Source organism: Octopus bimaculoides, chromosome 2 (assembly GCF_046866305.1).
Source record: "Octopus bimaculoides isolate indiv1 chromosome 2, ASM4686630v1, whole genome shotgun sequence".
NCBI lineage: Eukaryota > Metazoa > Mollusca > Cephalopoda > Octopoda > Octopodidae > Octopus > Octopus bimaculoides.
In genome coordinates, this window is record NC_142929.1 from 175575042 (window position 1) to 175587216 (window position 12175).

Genomic DNA, 12175 nt, shown 5'->3' on the forward strand with positions numbered 1-12175 from the left:
AACATTGCTTGACAACCGATGGTGGTGTGTTTACGTCCCCGTAAATTAACGGTTCGGCAAAAGAGACCGATAGAATAAGTACTAGGCTTACAAAAATAAGTCCTGGGGTCAATTTGCTCGACTAAAGGCGGTGCTCCAGCACGGCCACAGTCAAATCACTGAAACAAGTAAAAGAGTAAAAGAGTATGGATATGTGTTTGACTCTGTGTGTGTCTTTGTGTGTTCGTATGCATGTCTTTAGGATACAGTTAACTTCTTTTTCTTTGTAGAACTTGCGATTTCGATTTTCTGCTTGGATAACAGTAAATATTTTTTCTCCACGAAGTTTGTTCGTTCATGCTGCTGTTTGACGCTGAGTAGCTGTAATATTTTAGTTCCCGATCACTGTCCATATTTTTCAAGTTGCCAATCGAGGGATCTTCTGCAGCCTTGTTATCATTCAGAGGTTTTTGTTCATTTCGAAGAACCACTGAAATTTCTCTTAGTAGTTTCGCGACCTTTGACAGCTGTCCCCAAACTCCGGTCCAGCGATGGCATATATATATAGTAATAATCCTACGTGTTGAGTTTCAATAAATTTTCACCTTTTCCGTATTTATCAGAAGATAACTATTTCTCTTATTACCAGGCGAGTATCAAAGTTCCAGAGGATAGTACTGTTCGGAGAAAGTCTTCCAATGTCGATGTAGCTGACTTCAACGCCATTTTGTATACGTGCATGTATGTGCGTATCACTTTTGATTTGATAGGGAATATTTCTTTAGGTTGCAGTAACCCGTCTACTTTCTCCTGTAAGGAAAAGCTACCAACAATAGATCAATGTGCTGTCCAGAGAAAATATTTATCTCTCATCCATTTTATGCAATAAAAACTGAGAATAAGAACAATGATTAGCTTTTCCACATTGTTTCTGAGTGTGGTGCTTTTTTCTTGGTGATCATACCCATTGCAGATATTGCAGATACGGGCGAAATACCGCTAAGTATTTCGTCCAGCGCGCTAACGGTTCTGGCAGCTCGCTGCCTGGATAATAATAATAATGATACTACTACTACTACTAATAATAATAATAATAATAATAATAATAATAATAATAATAATAATCCTTTCTGCTTAAGGCACAAGGCCAGAAATGTGGGGAAGGGGGGGGTAGTCGATTGAATCGTCCCCAATACTCAACTGGTACTTAATTCATCGACCCCGGAAGGATGAAAGCAAAATCAACCCCAGCAGAATTTGAACTCCGAATGTAAAGATGGACGAAATACCGATAGCATTTCGCCCGGCGTGCTAACGTTTCTGCCTTAGTATTATTAATATCGGTTTGTAAAGACCGGTAGATTAATAGAATTGTCGGATATACGATATTCAGTTACCATAATTTACCTCCTGAGTTCGAATTCTGTAAAGTTAAGTTTGCCTTTTATTATTCCGGTGTTGATGAATTAACGATAGCGACAAAATGTATGGTCGACGTTATCGAATATACCAGGCTCGCCAAAATTAGCAGCCATGTTAGAAATCAAAAGCATTGATTCGTATTATCGCAAACCACATAGTAAAAACATAAGAATGTGGGCTAATATTAATTAACGTGACCATTATACCACACATGACCTCTAACTGTATAAGAATTTTTAGCATAGGTACAAGGCAATAGTTTTGTAGGAAAGAACACTCGCTTATATTGGTCCCAGCACTAGACGGAAAAGGTGAAGTTGGAGCTTGGCGGGATTTGAACTCAGAAACTAAAGGGACCTAACTGTACATTGCAAAGTATTTTGGACGCCATTCTAGCTATTTACGCGGTGAAATTAAGATATAACTTTGTATATCAGTGTTATCTGAGAACATATCGAGGAAACATTCGTTCAAAATATTCATATGGCATATCGAGAGAAATGAATGGAGAGACATGAATAGGGGAATATGGTGAAATTCAGACGACCGAAAATGTATCTAGAACATTCTGAATGAATGAAAATTAGATAAAATATAAAATAAATAAAAACAGTAAAATAAAACTAAAGCATAACTGGCTTATGATCATAACTGGCTCAACCCATGTGTGTGAGTGTTTGTATATATATATATATATATATATATATATATATATCGAGAGCAATATCACGATATATTTCAAAATTATATCTCATTCCCCCCATCGTGTTCGAGGTTAACTACCGGAAACACCCAGCATCGTTTCCGGTTATTTGGATAAAGTAAACAAATTACTATGAAACATATACTCGCGCGCACACATGCACACACACACACACACACACACATTTGCATACGTTAGACAAGCAAACATAGGCAGCCTTATTCACATGGGGAGTTGGTTTTATTTTTCTTCGCGAAAATTTCTTCACACAAACATTAAGTTTTTCAACTTCCAGAAACACAAAATACACAGAAGCGAGCAAACATGCATGCACTAACTAAATGTTTACTGCCACAAATATATACAAAGGTAAAAACAAATAACCTAGAAGTGACACATTATAACTAACTGCTTGGGACAAAAATAGACCTGAAAATATGCGCCAAGGATTTTTCCCTCTACTAATAGACAAATCACAGATTAATGATTTCTCTATTAGGTACGATGCCTGAAATTTTGAAAGGAGGGTCTACGTGGATATCATTGAGTCCACTACTTTGCTGGTACTTTATTTTATCGGCCCCGAAAAGATTAAATTCAGGATTGACATTGATGGGATTTGAACTCAGAACATAGACAGCCGGAAGACATTCAGCAAGGCTTTTAAGATTAAAAAATTATAACATCTCACAACCTTAAATGCATACAAGAATATGACAATGGTAATTTTCATTCACTTCTTGCACAACCTCCTCCCAGATTTATTCTTCCGGTGTTTTAAGATAATAATAACGACCATCACCTTTTCTGAACAACTCCTGCTATGCATACATCGCTTCCATCAGTGAAGTTTGCGCGACCAGAAAGGAAGCTTTCTCTGTGGTCGATCTATTGAGTCCCAGAAGTCGCATCCAAATCTCCCTCAAATCAGATCTTACTGCCTTAAAAGGTAGTCTCGATTGCCCATATATTTGAAAACAAACATGAAACTTTCTCAGTTGGAGTGCCTTTTATAATAGGTATTTGCTCAATCAGGGATGACCTAGAGGTTAAACAGCATATGTTCTCTATCGTCTCATCTTCTTAAGGGACAATCTGGTAACATTTAATGATACATACATATAAATGCGTTATCTTTCTAAGACAAACAACTGAACACTTGAGAAACGAATTTCGTATCAGAATCTCATGAACACTATGAGATCTCAAACCATAAAACATTCTCTAGGAAGTAATTACACGTACCTTATAAACAGTAGCATATTCGAAAGAATTAGGGATTGGCGGAACTCAGTGGTGCGCCACGGAAAATACCTTATTGTATTTATTCCCGTCTTTTACGTGCTGAGTTGGAACCCCGCTGTAGTCAACCTTGCTTTTCATACGCCACGAATCGCTAAGGTTTAATACCAGTTTACGCACTGGGCTTGATTTAATCAACTAATCTTCAACAAAATTGCTGGTCTTGTGCCTCAAACAAAAAAATCACCAGCTATTTCAGCTTAACAATGCTCTCACTCCTCAGATATACTGATAATAGCAAGCTAAGCCAACGAGAAGCTACACTTGAACATTAGAACTGCTTAAAATAAACAGCCAAAGGACTCAGATCACTCAATGACATCTTAGATAAAAGTCTTAGTGTAAAGCTGACAGGATAAGCATAGTAAGAATGATTTTCCACATAGGTCATCTCGATCTGAGACGTCTTATGATTAAACCATATCAGTAATATATAGGCACAAGATACACGAACGCGCACAAACACTCACACACATGCTAACATATTTACACAGGACACAAGTAGTACCGGTATTCGCATACATAAATACTTACGTATGTAAAACCTAAAAATATCTTCTCAGCACAAAGTATTTCGGCACACAGTCCATCCGGTAGGCTTCCACACCGTTTTCGGTTAATCTATTGCATTCCAAAGGCATGGGTCGACCCAAGTCTACAGTAAAAGATAGTTTTTGCAAGTATATAGCAAATACATCGGCAGTACGAGACCATTGCTATCAACTTCATAAGATACTGGAGCAAATAATTAACAATCCATAGAACAGAATTGGTTTCAGTACTCCTTCAATTCGTAACATTAACCATTGCGTGTGTTTGTATATGTGTGTGTATATATATATATATATATATATATAGATAGATAGATAGATAGATAGATAGATAGATAGATAGATAGATAGATGTGTGTGAGAGAATTTGCTTATGGTGGTAAATGTGTATGTGATTCTATAATTTATATCTTATAACTAACTCTCAGAGAGATATTGTGTAACCATTTATCAAAATCCGAGCATGTAACCCATCAAGAAGACTACATATGTATATATATATACATACATACATACATACATACATACATACATACATACACGCAAGTATATGTGTGTATATATGTGTCTGCACGTACGTGTGTGTACAACGTATATACACACTCTCTCCCCTTCTCTCTTACATATCCGTTTATTGCGTACTTACGTACTATATGTGTCTGTATGTGCTTCTATGTGTTGAGCGTGGCTACATGCGTTCATGTGGAGTTTATGGTTTATGTTTATGAATACGAACGAATAAGTGTTCGTGCGAAATTACTTCGGTGGTGAAGTCAAAGGAAATTTTTAGTAGATTAAATTAAAGATGACATTTTGCTTTGCCAGTTTGCAACGGAGTAAAGGAGAGACGCCATGTTACGATGTTATCAGGCGTCCAGACTATAATCTGATAGGGTCATTAAGATATATCAGTGATTTCTATGATATCTCTTCTTTATAGAGCTTGCCAGTTAAGTACGATACATGGATTCATGTATAATATTGCGTCTGTAGACACACATATATAAAAATACACACATGTACAAAAATATACGTGCATGTGTGTTTTTGTATACATCTGTACACACGCACGCACACACACTGATATGCACACACACATATATGTATATGTATATCTACCTATCTATATATATATGTATATACAAATGCATATATATATATATATATATATATATATATATATATATATATATATATATATATATATATATATATAAAAAAGTTTCTATTTCATTATTAACATATTCATAAATTCCATCCATGGATTACTACTACTACTACTAGTACTACTACTACTACTACATATCTATCTATCTATCTATCTATCTATCTATCTATCTATCTAGCTATCTATCTATCTATATATATATATATATATATACACACACACACACAAGGGTGTGCTGAAAATTTCCTGGCTTTAAGTGTGTCGTGAAAGGCCTTGCTGGAGACTTAAGATTCCAAGTTCTTTTACAGGGCTTACAAAAACTGAAGGACCACTGCAATAAGTGTGTGAATCTGAGAGAGAAATGTGTTGAATAAAATCAACGTATACACGTATACACACATACACACACACGTATATACACGTACACACACACACACACACACACACACACACACTGTTATTTCTGATGAATATTAATAAAAATATACATAAAATTACCACACAGATCCTTTGGCCCCGATTTATATGAGGAGACAAGAATGGCATCAATCCAGTCTTGAGGCACTTTCTCACTTCTCCAACAGTGACAAATTAAAATATTTAAGAGTTCCATCATTTTGTCACCCCCATATTTCAAGACTTCTGCACAGATTCCATCAGATCCTGGAGACTTGTTGTTATTCAGCTTATTCATAGCTAAATAAATGTCATTTAGAGTTGGTTCAAATGCCATCTCTTCTATAACTGGAAGTTGTTCAATTTTTTCTATCGTCCTCATATTAACGGATGATGGTCTATTCAAAAGTGCAGAGAAATGTTCTACCCAACGCTTATGAATAGAAGCGATGTCAGTCAGAAGAAAACATCCATCTTCTGTTCTCACTGGAGCTATTGAAGAAGATGTTGGACCATATACCTCCCTAACATAAGAATACAAACAACTGGCATCATTTCTATCAGCTGCTTCTTGTGCCCCTTTTGCCCTATCATTCCACCATTCCTGTTTAATTTTCCTTAGAGCAGTTTGCACCCTCCTTTTCAGCTTTCTGTAAGTTTCATTTGAGTTTGGATTCAATGACTGAGAGAGCAGTGTATTGCCTAAGTTTTGTTTTTCTAAAAGTAGATCATGAATTTCTGCTGATCTATCTGAGAACCAATCTCTGGATTTATGAGATTTAAATCCCACTGACGAACTTGCAGCCTGAAATACTTTTGTTTTGAAATCTTCCCATAAATTGTTTGGGTCAAGATTAATACTTTCTATAGCGTCGTGGAATCTTTGCAAGTTGTTTGATAATTTAAAGTTTGCAACATTTAACTTTTTGGGTATCTTAGGACCAGACTGTCGGTTTTTAGGTCTTATCGAAAAATCTATTTTGCCACGCAGTAGATGATGGTCAGTCCAGCTCTCTGCCCCTCTCATGACCCGAACGCTAGAAACGTCTTTCATATCACATTTCCTAATCAAAATATAATCTATGAGATGCCAGTGCTTAGATCTTGGGTGCATCCAGGTGGCTTTATATTTATTTTTCTGCTTAAACAGAGTGTTGGTGACAACCAGATCATTCTCAGTACAAAACGTCAAAAAAGCTACTCCATTTCTATTGCATTTTCCAATCCCATGTCGACCTAAAACAGGCTATGAAACATAGTCCCTTCCAACTCTTGCATTGAAATCTCCCAAAATGACCAGCTTGTCAGAAATTGGTACTTTCCTCAATAATCTTGCTAGATTGTCATAAAACTGTCCCACAGTTTCATCAGAATGGGACATTGTTGGTGCATAAATACTGACAACGGTAAGAAACCTACCTTTTGTCAGTTTGATACGGCATTACATGATCCGGTCAGATATACCACTTGGAACCTCTGCAATGGAGGACACTAATGTATTCTTGAGAGCAAACCCAACACCAGATTCTCTACGCTGACCCTTAGGTAGGCCTTTCCAGAAGATAGTATATCCATAAGCAGATTCCATTACTTGACCCTCACCAGAGAGACGAGTTTCAGAGAGCGCAACTATATCAAGGGAATATTTCTTTAGCTCACATGCAATAAGTGCAGTACGCCTTTCTGGCCTCTTCGTGAAATTATCATCAAGAAGTGTGCGCACATTCCAACAGCCGAAATTCAAACGATGTTTATTTTTACTTTTTCTTGAGGACTGTTTGACCACAGTGGCAGGATGACGACCGGGTCCAGCCCGTGATACACTGGGACACCTGCCGGGCCAGACCTGTTCCCCTGATGTTCCCAAGCCTTTTTTGCCATTTACTGAATTTGTTTCAGACATTTTAAAATAAGTTACAGGTGCATTTTTAGGTTTCTGCCAACCAACCAATTGAATGATTTTACTAAGATTTGGAGTACAGGAAGTACCTGTGCAGATGAATAATTTTTAGTGGGTGTAGCTTGCACTGCACTACCCCCACTTATTAGCCCAAGAAGACTTTCACCGGTGTGACAAGAGAATTGACAAAACCAGGAATTTCCAAGGCCTCAGGTTTCATTTCGGAGATTTCCGTCTCTTAGGTAGATTACCAACCAAGGTTAAAGAGCTTCTACCTGCCCATGAGGTAAGCCGTCCCATTCCAGACACCTAACCGACACTCAGACACTCTGTAAAGTGATCAAATATCACTCCGGTGACCGATGTGGAGCAGCTCATCAAAAAAATAAATAAATAAATAAATAAATAATTAAAAAAATATATATATAAATAAAATATAAAAGATAAAAAATAGTATATATAAAATTAAAATTATTCATATATACATATTTACAGACATTCACACATATATACACACCCATACATATATATATATACATATTTACGGACATCTTGTTGGATGGTCGTTGACTGTTCAGGAGTTCATCCGCCCTTTGACAAGTCTTATTTTTCGTCCTGCAGGGTGTCCAACAACACCTTCCTCACCAAGCAAGCCTGGTGGGGGTTGCCAGTTTAGTCGCCGACGACCCGACCATGCAACAGGTTGTACTGGATTACATGTTACCAGTAGCACTGAAGAGCGACCTGACATAATTGTATGCTGACGATTGCGATCTGGTTAGTCATTCTGAATCGGGTCTGCAATCCCTTGTATCTGCATTTGATGCAGCTTGTGATGATTTTGGCCTGACCATCAATCTGAAAAAAAACAGTTGTAATGTATCAACCTGCGTATGGTGTTGTTTGTAACCCCCCTAAAATTTTTGTTAAGGGAAAGTTACTTGAGGTTGTCAATTCATTTGTCTACCTGGGAAGCTCTGTTCAAGATGATGGAAATCTTGATACGGAAATACACCTGCGAATTCAAAGGGCAGCAAAAGCATTTGGTGGCTTGGAGTCACGTGTCTGGCGCCAGCGACATATAAATAACAATACAAAGCTGGCTCTTTACAAATCATTTGTCTTAACATCCCTATTGTATTCCTGTGAAACTTGGACCTGTTATGAAAGGCATTTTAAAATGTTAGAAGAGTTCCACCAAAAATGCCTTCGTCATATTTTAAGAATTAAATGGAATTCTTTTACTCCAAACACAGATATCCTTGCATCTGCAGGCATCCCCTCAATTAAAGCCATGATTTTGAGGAACCAATTGAGATGGTGTGGCCATATTGTTCGAATGGCAGATGAACGCATGCCGAAACAGTTGTTTTATGGTGAGCTTGCAGAAGGGAAACGTTATCGGCATAAACCTAAAAAAAGGTTTAAGGGTGGCATAAGGACTGCTATGAAGTCAATTGGAATGGCTCCAAAAGATATAGAAGTCCTCGCTTCAGATCGAGTTGGATGGCGAACAAGGGTGTGGAGTGGAGTGAAAGCATTTGAAGAGGCCAGGATGATGCAAGCAGGGCTCAAGAGATATTCAAGGAAAAATGTAAAGACTGAGAAGGTGAATGACAAGGACCTTTTTGTGTGCACAGTCTGTGACAGACCATGTCTGTCCTTGGCTGGCCTCAAATCTCACCTGCGAACCCATGGAAAACAAACCTCATCGAGCTATTCTGATTATATGTCTGTACACACGTTTGAATGTGGTGTGTGCCAGAGGGTTTGCAAATCCAATGGGGGTCTTAAAAGACATGTTAGGATCCACAATGAGCAGAACTTACTTGCAGGTATTGGTAGTGCAAATCAGAGGTGCAATCTGTGTGGGTGTTTTTTCAAAACACTGTCTGGTTTAAAAAGCCACATCAGACGCCATGAAAGGGCTAAGGTGTAGGTGCAGGAGGTGGTCAAACTCTGTTTAAGGAGTAGACAACCACCATATATATATATATATATATATATATATATATATATATATATACACAAACACACATATGTAAATAGTCAATAGTTCTGGCGTATCAAGGGTAATTTGGGTAATTTGATGAGCTAGAAATAACAGCTAAATAGTACCACCATTTTGGGAAAGAGAAAATATATATTAAATAATGTACGTACATTATATATGAAATGATAACTTCGGATAACAAGTGGCACAATTTTGGTACTAGATATCGATTCTGCTTGCTTGATATCACCCTGGGCGAAATAAAAACATCACCAACTTGAAATACTTTTTCCAAGTTGAAATATTGCTACATTTTCTTCTTCGATTGTGTTTTCTGTACATCCTATGTCACCAAACTTTCCTGATCTCATTTGCTATTCTATCTATGATTAAGTTTTCATTTCGTATTTGAGGTTACTTTGTTTCATTTACTCTGTGAATTATGAAAATGCAATCATTCTGACTAAGAACTCTCATCATGTCTTGCAGGAACTCTGTGTCCAGATGATTATTCGCTTGTTTCTTACTGTATTCAGCATTTGTGTTCTGCAGTGAACTTTATGAGTCCACCAATATATTTTGAGTACAGTAATAGCATGTAACTCCTTTCATTTATTCCATTTGCGAAATTTTTAGCTGTGCAAGAGAAATGGAGTGATATATTTGTTGGAGCATTAAATCTATGTTGCACATCAATAAATAGATTCCCATTTATGCACTTGGCCTGAAAATTTGGAGCCGGGGATAGTCGATTGCATCACTCCAAATACGTCAACAGTACTTCAATCTTTTCGATAAATGGAAGTCAAATTTGGCGTACATAGTATTCAAACTCAGGACATAAAGGATCGTAACTAAGTAATCACAAAACATTTTTCACGACGTTTTAACAACTAAGTCAACCTACCGCACGCGCATTCAGTGATCATCATTGTTTCCAGTACAAGTTCAATATTTGCAATTTTGAGAGGACGAGTGTGAGTGGACACTTGGCTAATACATTATTTTATGGACCTAGAGAAGGTGACGTTGAATTAAAAAGAGTCAAACGACAGAAGAAACTCTGCAAGACATTTTGTTTGGATCTCTAATAATTCTGCCAATCGGATCTCTCTAGCTTATTCGTTAACCAATCGCTAATTCAAATGTAAAATTTATCCATTCAACAGACAAACCAATAAGACAGCCTCTATGTGTGATGATTCGGAATGGGAGGTACAGCAACAAAATTTGCTTCAAACAACAGCCTACTATCTAAAAAGAAAATAAAGACCAGATTGAATTTGGCAGTTCTGTTTACACTGAATCTGATAAAAGTATGGGATGGTCATTGCTGTAATGTATTTGGTCATAATCTTTTTGGATTAAGGCGATATTGGGTTAAATTACGACCCAAACAATAACTAAAAGAACAATCAATAAAGTGTTAATTGAAACGAAGTCCAAAAGAAACTACTGTTGTTGTGCATCATGAAAACAACAATTAATTAAATATTTAACGTAGAATAATTTTATGTGGAGTGTGGATAGGGTAATGCCGACGTTTTGAGTAGAGCAACCTTTCCTGCCGAGACAATAAAAGTGATATTTCTTGATAATATATTAAAAACACAAAAGTAGCAATTAATAAAAAAATGATAAACCAAAACAGAAAAGAAAACAATGAAACCTCTCGTGTTCCCATTTGCCTAAGTATAAAAAGAGGTACGGGTAGATATAAAACATGTGTTTATTATTAAGGAGTGTACATTAAACGAACGCCTGATGAAATTTTAACGGCCCTAAGAATTTCAACGAGACCCTTTTTTGTTTTGTTTTGTTTGTTTTTCTTCTTTTTAAGCAAGATTCCAACCTCTGAAGTCTTAGATCTCTACTCGCTTATTGCCTTTTTTATGTGAAGCGGAACAATTCTTACTACCAACTCTCATTATTGAAAGCATCTTACCAATAAATACTCTATCATATAAAAACATATATATATATTTAAAGAAAAATAAAGTATAAAAAGAAATAAAATCAAGAAAAAATAAAAACAATAAAAAAACACAGCTTCTACCATGTTCTATGAAATCTCTTTCCAGCACATATCCGAGCATGTTGCTATAAAGCTAGTAATAGTTTTTAGGGATTATTACTGATATTGAGCACCTGTGTTAAACTCTTCTGGCAATTAGTGTTTCGTTGCTCCTTGTCAGACAGTGTAGGAAGGTCAACAATTTGTACTTCCCAAGCATGCTTTTGTATAATTTATGATGTTATCTATGACTGACGGATAAAAAGTGAACCCTCGCGCGAATGTCTTTTGTTTTCTTTTGTTTTCTTATGCTGTTCTTCACTTCCGAACACCCATTTTTTCCATTTAGATATAGTTACAACACTAAAAATTTAGCTTAAATCTTTTGTCGTCGAGCACTCTCAGAAAACTTGGGCTCATGTTTACATGAATTAAGATTCACTGTGTAGAATATATGAATGTCTATTACGTGTATACTGCCGTCATCCAAGAAAACACAGTAAGTCAACTTCCTGTGTTTTGTTGGAGAATGGTATTTTGAATTCTTTGGACCATACCTTATACATACTAGAGATATGATCTGGAAAAATGTTCAACTATTCATTGTACAACAACCTGTGACACACAATAAGATGAACAAATTAGGATATAATTTTTACAGTTTTCTTTTTGCAATTGTCTGTTTCGTGTTTCTTGACTGTTTTGTCACAGGCTGGCGGTATATGTGTGTGTGCGCGCATGTGTGTA